Source organism: Scylla paramamosain, chromosome 37, assembly GCF_035594125.1.
Source record: "Scylla paramamosain isolate STU-SP2022 chromosome 37, ASM3559412v1, whole genome shotgun sequence".
In the NCBI taxonomy this organism is placed as follows: domain Eukaryota; kingdom Metazoa; phylum Arthropoda; class Malacostraca; order Decapoda; family Portunidae; genus Scylla; species Scylla paramamosain.
In genome coordinates, this window is record NC_087187.1 from 15,389,810 (window position 1) to 15,397,309 (window position 7,500).

General features: G+C 41.6%; 1 protein-coding gene across 4 annotated transcripts in view; it reads right to left on the reverse strand.

The window, feature by feature from the left end:
* The window catches only part of LOC135091521 (tripartite motif containing 13-like), a 60,169-nt gene that overhangs the window by 15,134 nt on the left and 37,535 nt on the right, over window positions 1-7,500 (reverse strand). The gene's annotated exons all lie outside the window — the stretch shown is intronic.

The window sequence follows — 7,500 nt, forward strand, 5'->3', positions numbered from 1 at the left end:
TGCTCTGAATTTAAAAGATTCTCTCCAGAACACTTTGAGAATACTGGTGTTTGGTCCAGCGGTGAGGGATTGCCGGCCTGGTGTACAGGTAGACAGAACCGTCATCAGTGGCGGGGCGTCCATCAGTGCTCATGACCACGCGTGCCTCGCTGCACTTCACTAGTCGACCACCTCTTGTCCCCTACTGGTGCCGCTCTCTTTGTTCATTGATCTTTATTATTGTGTACACAGATACACAAACACCTAGATACTTTGTTGACCATTGCACACTGTGATTAATTAAACACACTGTGATTAATTAAACAAGAACCTTAGAATTATGTATGACAAATCCAGTATGCATTACACACACACACACACACACACACACACACACACACACATGCATTCCTTCACTTCATAAGGCTGTTGTTGTGATGATGAGCAAATGAATAATGAAACAAGCCGGCACCACCACTGCTCCATCAGTGTACACCAAATCACAAACAAAGGAACATCAATCCTCAGTGTTAAAAATGAACACGTAAATTAATAATTAAATGAAAACAACAATATATGAATAGATAAATATTAATACAAGAACATGGACTTCCTGTGTTAAAAGATGAATACGTAAATAAACCAATAACTAAATGAATGATGAATACATGAAGAGGTAAATACTAATACAAATAAAATTGCTCAAAAAAGCTAACATGGCTGCACATTTTAACCATATGTTTATTTAGGAACAAAAGTGAGTGCAGATAAAGTAATAGAAAAACAAAAATCTTATATATGAATAAATAAAAATTCATTACTACTACCACTGTGCCTCCTGACGCTGCCTGGGACTTGTAGTACAGACGATCGCAGAATCGCTAAACATATTCACCAGACTATCTAACTTAACCTTTTAACTGCATTTTTTTTTTTTTTTTGTTCTAAACATCTCAAAAAATAAAATTGTCGACTAAACACTGGGAAGCGCTTTTATTCTCTTTTCTTTCCTGTACTTTTCTTTTAGGCAAGATGGGACACTGGTCAAGGCCAATAAATAAAAAAAAAAAAAAAGTCTAGTAAGGTGGCAGTCCCTAAAGAAAGCAAGTAATGGAGGTTGGCAGAAGCCATGAGGCCCACACGTAGCGATCCCTGTACAAGGCCTGTATAAAACATGGTTGTCTGTATCCACCCATCACTTCCATCCATAACAGAGGTGTGTGTAGTGCACGCCAAGCAACAAGGTACAATTTAGGGATGTGCGGCAGCCTTTTACAGTGACAGGTAGCAACGTATCTTTATTGCTGATCTTCACGTTGACAACTAAAACAACTGTAAGATCTTGTATTGTGCAGATTATTCCGGATTTAAGGTAACATTTTTCATAGAGGGACTAAAGATCGCCTGCAGTCTCTCACTCACGACACTTGTATCTCACTTATTACTGAGAATTATTTCAAGTTTAAGTTAATATTTTTCATGAAGGGACTGTAGATCACCCCTCGTTTCTCGTCCAGCACTAATACATCTCATTTACTCCATTCTGACTAACAGTTGATGATTTCATGAAGCTTGGGTATTGTCTGCAGTCCTCAATGGTGAAAACCGGACACGGACGCAGGAGCGGAACACAGTAATGTAATGCCGTTGCGCAACAAAAATGTTAGAGCGAGCGTGATATCCGAGTGAATGTAGATGTACCCGATGGCAGGTTTTGGCGCGTCACATCAAAGGCGGGACGCGTGAACACTTCCCACGCGAGGAAGCTGTTTACTCAATCAACATTTCCTCACCGCACTGTCGCTATGAAAGGTCCTTCACGTGACGCATTCTTTTCCACTACCTTCATCATTCTCACTTCAGCTTGAATCCTCCTTGTCTCGAGGGGCGCCTGTACGTGCTAAGTGTCTTCATGAGTTGTATGAATATTTGGATCACCTGAAGATCCGCCACCCCAGCCGCACTCGGGGTGGCAGATCTTCAGGTGAGACAATCTGGGGTGGCGGATCTTCAGGTGATCCCATACTTTTAATGAAGTAAACTTTTTTCTGCATTTTTTATATCCACTCAGTTTTTTAATGCGTTCATGTTGTTAGGTTAGGTTAGGTTAGGTTAGGTTAGGTTAGGCTAACCTAACCTAACCTAACCTAACCTAACCAAGTGAGAGAGTTTGGGGTGGCGGATCTTCAGGTGAGACAATCTGGGGTGGCGGATCTTTAGGTGATCCCTGTGGGGTGGCGGATCTTCAGGTGATCTGAATATTTTATACATAAATTGCACACAGGACAGTTAGCAAAAATCCCGTATAGACCAATAAGATCACTGAAAAATTATCTTAAATGGATGACTGTTGGGTTAAAATATTATATAGAGCGGAAGAGAAGTATATATAAGAGATTAAAGGCAGGGAAAGACGTTTGAAGGTCACAGTATAATGAATCAGTTAGAACAGTCAGGAGGTTAACGAGGAAAGCTAAAAGCAATTGTGAATTAAAGGTAGCCAGCCAGGCGAAGACGGACCCCAAGGGATTTTATCAGGCATACAGGACGAAGAATAAGGATACTATAGGTCCATTAAAGGAGCTGGTTAGTTCTGGGAAGGGGATTAGTAAGATTTTCAATGAGTATTTAACTATCTTCACCCAGGAAAACATGCAGGATATGCCAAACAGTGAACAGATGTTTAGAGCAGATGAGAATGAGAAGCTGACAGATATTTCCATAACTAAGGAAATAGTGGAACAGGGGATAGATAGGCTAAAAAAGTTCAAGATACCAGATGAAATATATCCCACAGTACTTAAGGAATGCAAAAAGGTTATTAGTGAGCCGTTAGTTTTTGTCTTTAGGAGTCACACTTGAGTCAGGTGAGGTACCAGTAATGTGGAGGCAGCCTAATGTGGTACCCGTCTTTAAGAGAGGAGATAAAACTTTAGCGTCTAATTATAGACCTGTCAGCTTAACTTCTGTAGGTAAAATAATGGAGTCAATAAAAGTGAGGAACATTAGGGAGCATTTAGACAAACATAACTTGATAAATCAGTCACAGCATGGCTTCACGAAGGGGAAGTCTTGCCTGACACACTTGTTAAGATTTTACAGTAAAGTGTACGAGGCAGTAGATAATGGTGATAGTTATGACATCTTATATCTGGACTTTAGTAAAGCATTTGACAAGGTACCCCATCAAAGGCTCCGGAGAAAGGTTAGGGCACACGGGATAGATGGGAAGGTGATAAGGTGGATAAGGTCATGGCTAAGCGACAGGCGACAGAGAGTTGTAATAAATGGCTCTAAATCCGAGAGGGGTCATGTAATTAGTGGGGTGCCACAGAGATCAGTATTAGGGCCATTGTTGTTTTTAATATATATCAGTGACTTGGATAATGGAATTAGTAGTGATGTTAGTAAATTTGCGGATGACACAAAGATAGGTAGATTAATTAGGTCAGAATCGGATGCCATCGCCTTGCAGGCAGATTTAGATAGGATGAATAAATGGACGGACAGATGGCAAATGCAGTTCAATATCAACAAATGCCTTAGCGTAGGTAGAGGAAACCCACACAGTAGGTACACAGTAAGCAACGAAACTGGTAGGTTCAAAGTACGAAAAAGATTTATGAGTTATAGTTAGCTCTGAACTCCGTCTAAGAAAACAATGCATAGAGGCCAGAAACAGGGCAAATAGGGTATTAGGATTAATTTTTAGGAGTGTTAAAAGTGAAAGAGAGAGAGAGAGAGAGAGAGAGAGAGAGAGAGAGAGAGAGAGAGAGAGAGAGAGAGAGAGAGAGAGAGAGAGAGACTTTGCTCACGAAAAATGTGGATGGGAACGCCATTTAGGTGTTCTGTAAAAGTTTTCTGAAATTTACGTAATAGTTTTGAGATGTAATCGCTTCCCTTTGTAACGTTTTTTTTTTTTTTTTTCCTTTGTATAATTGTTCCCTGGTGTGAAGCAGTAGCAGTTTAAGGTGATGTGTTCCCTCACCGTGACTTTAACCTGAAGGTGGATGGTGGTGCTGAAAAATTGTTGTCCTTCAAATGTCTCTTGATTCAATAATACTGATAATAATAATAATAATAATAATAATAATAATGATAATAATAATAATAATAATAATAATAATAATAATAATAATAATAATAATAATAATAAGTGTTTCAGGTATAGGTAAAGCCATATCATATTACCAAATATGGTAAATAAGAAACCTGTATGTAAGAGTGTATTAGTGAGTCAAATGAATGAAGGCATACAACAATAAGAGCAGTGCTGAAGAAAGACTGGTGACAAGTGCACACAAAAGGAACAGCAAAGATGTGTAGTAGTGAAGCAAGATGAACGTGCCGGGAACCACAAACACTGACCAGTGCGGCTACACTTGTGTCGCTCACTGCCGCCGTGTGCCCGAGTGGATGGTGCACACCTCCACATTAGTGGAGCGCCCCACCCTACGCACGGCGCTGTACGCCGCCGCCCGTCGCACCTCCGGGAAGGACTTGGCGCCCACCGCCACGCACAACATAAAGGCACCACGATGGCAGGTGGTCCGTGAGGCTTCGTACAATGTTATTACACGTTACGCGCAAGCGTTGCATCGTCGCCATTTTGAAATGTTGCCACAATGAATTACAATAAATATGATAACAATAACTGCTGAACAACTGGCGTTTAACATCGTTATTACGAAATTTGAAATTTCTCACGGACATCCCTACGAGCACCAAGATTCCTTGTTTCCTTCCTAATGTCCTCACCAGCATGCAATCAGCTGTGATGATGTGGCCCAGCCATGACAACGCTCGCACGTATTCCAGCTTGGTGCGCCCAGACGCATGACCGGAGGTGCCAGCGCCGGCGCGCGCTTGGGTGGAATGCACATATACACGGATTTAGCTGTGCTAAATTTAATGTAGTGCTTACTAGCAAATTCCTCGCAGATCCGCAGCAAGTCATTCAGCGCCGCTGCACTCGCGCAAACCAAGGTCAGGTCATCCGCACAGGAAAAATTATTTGGTGCCACATTTGCAACATGACAACCCACACGAGAGTGTTCAGCATTATGCTGAGTTGGTCCTCGCATAGGCTGAACAGGTGCGGGGTCAGCACGGATCCCTCGATAATTCATTCCACTTTGCATGCAGAATGGCGCCGACACTGAGCCACTCCACCTGGGGCTGGATTCAATAAAGAGTTACCAATTTCTTAAGTCCCTAAGAAATTCGTATCTATTGTAAGAGTGATTCACTAAACACTTATGAACTTCTTAGGTCGCTGAGATGTTAACATCTTTTTTAGAGCCCCATAAGGTTTCGTAACCCGGACCTGTGAGCGCCTTTTCTCCAGTACACAACCTGCAACATAAACACCAACGAAGCCAGAGGTCACAAGAAGCAGTACACTGAAATGTGAAACTAATGGAAGTGGTAACATTAACACATGACTGTGGCCTGAGAAGGAAAGAAGGGGTCTATATATGGAAATACAAGTGGTATTAGCACTTGACAGTGGCGTGAGAAGGGAAGAAGGAGAGTGAGATATGGAAATACAAGTTACATTACCATATGACAGTGGCCTGGGGAGCGAAGGAGATTGAGATAAGGAAATATAAGTGGCATTAGCACACGACAGTGGCCACAGAAAGGAAAGGGTATTCAGAGACCCCTTTAACCCTGCCGAGATGCATGGTGGCAGGTTTCCACACAGGAAAATATTGGTGTAGCGAACTGGAACCTGCAAATTGTCAACATTAGGAAAAAAAATGCCTGATGTTCACATTATGCAGCTCAATTTTGCCCGATGTGAATACGACTGCCTAAAAAAAGCTAGAAAATTTCGCATGATCTGCACGACTTGCATTTGAGTAACCTAACCTAACCCGATCGGGCAAAATTGAGCTGCATAATGTGAAGATAGGCATTTTTTTTTGCCTAATGTTGACAATTTGTAAACATTGTGCAAATTGCTTGCCTAATAATGTTCACGTAAGGCAATTATCCACATTGAGCGTAATATTATATATATATATATATATATATATATATATATATATATATATATATATATATATATATATATATATATATATATATATATATATATATATATATATATATATATGAACCAGCGGATGAGAACAGTAAGAAAGAGGAAAGAGATAAGGGAGTAATGGAAGGAAATCTGGAGAGAAACAATGGGATGGAAAAGGTATGGAAGGAGAAGGGAAGAGAATGTTGACGAGTGGTGAAAGAGGAACGTGAGAAGGAATAGCTTGGGAGAGGAGCAGAATGAGAGCAGGAGAGAAGGAGAGGGGGAGCAGGAGAAAAAGGAGGAATGAGATGTGGATGTGAGAAAGAGGACCAGGAGGTAAAGGAGGGAGAAGGTGTTGATAGAGAGGATGGGGAGGCGATGAAGAAGTGATGAAGGAGAAAAGGAGGGTATGAGATATGGGCGTAAGAAGGATGAGGAGAGACATGAAGGAAACTGTAGAAGAGGAACAGGAAGTGAAGGACGGAAGTAGTAGTTGGTGGGAAGGAATGGGAGGAGGAGACGATGGAAATGGAGTATGGAGGGAGGAGGTAATGGGAAGGGGTGACGATGGAAGTGGAGTAGGAGGAAGGTAAAATGAGGTGAGGGAGAAGGAATTACCTCGTCAACCGTTGCCTGTTCACCTCACCAACGTGGAGAAATAAAATAAGCTGAAGGTGTTGGGATGAGAATGACTGTTGTCAGAGGTTCCAGGGAAAGTGTTGGGTTGGGTCAGCCATTGTTTGCTGTCATATACCGTCACTGTTACAACAATCATGCTGGATTAAGGTAGCACACGTTGCTTTGACCATGTTAAGATAACTCTCGTTAAGTTACTTACTTACTCAGGAAACAAAAATCACCAAGCAGAAGAAGATATAATAGTAACGATCTTCACATACACACCTCACGTAATTTCCACAATGGGTCATTACACTAACCCCACCTAACAACCTCTTGCGGACACTTTCAGTATAACCAACATCACAAGGAAACTCACCAATTGTATTACTGATCAAAGGATTACTAACCAGACCTAAGTACTTCCTCCCAACGGTCTCTTACCTTAACTATGCTGGGTAGCTCACCTCTCCCATTGTATTACTGATCAAAGTATTACTAACAAGACCTCACGTACTGCTTCCCACAAGCGGCAGTTCCTTTAATCCCCCGCAATAGCTTTCCTGCAGCCATATCAAACACTCCCCAGTATCACCAACATCGCTAGTTCACCCCATCTATTGTATTAATGTTAAGAGGATTATTAACCAGACCTTACGTAATTCCTTTCATCGGTTTGTTACCTTAACCACGAGCAATAACCTTCAAACTGCACTCAGATTCTCTCCTAGAAGATAAGAACACCAACAGAAGGTCACCTCAGCTGCTGCATTACGCAAGTTTCGTCACCAAACACCGCGCGGATTTGACGTATATTTATCCCAGCCATTAATATACCGACTTAGTGGCAGTATTTCCACAACCCCGTCTAA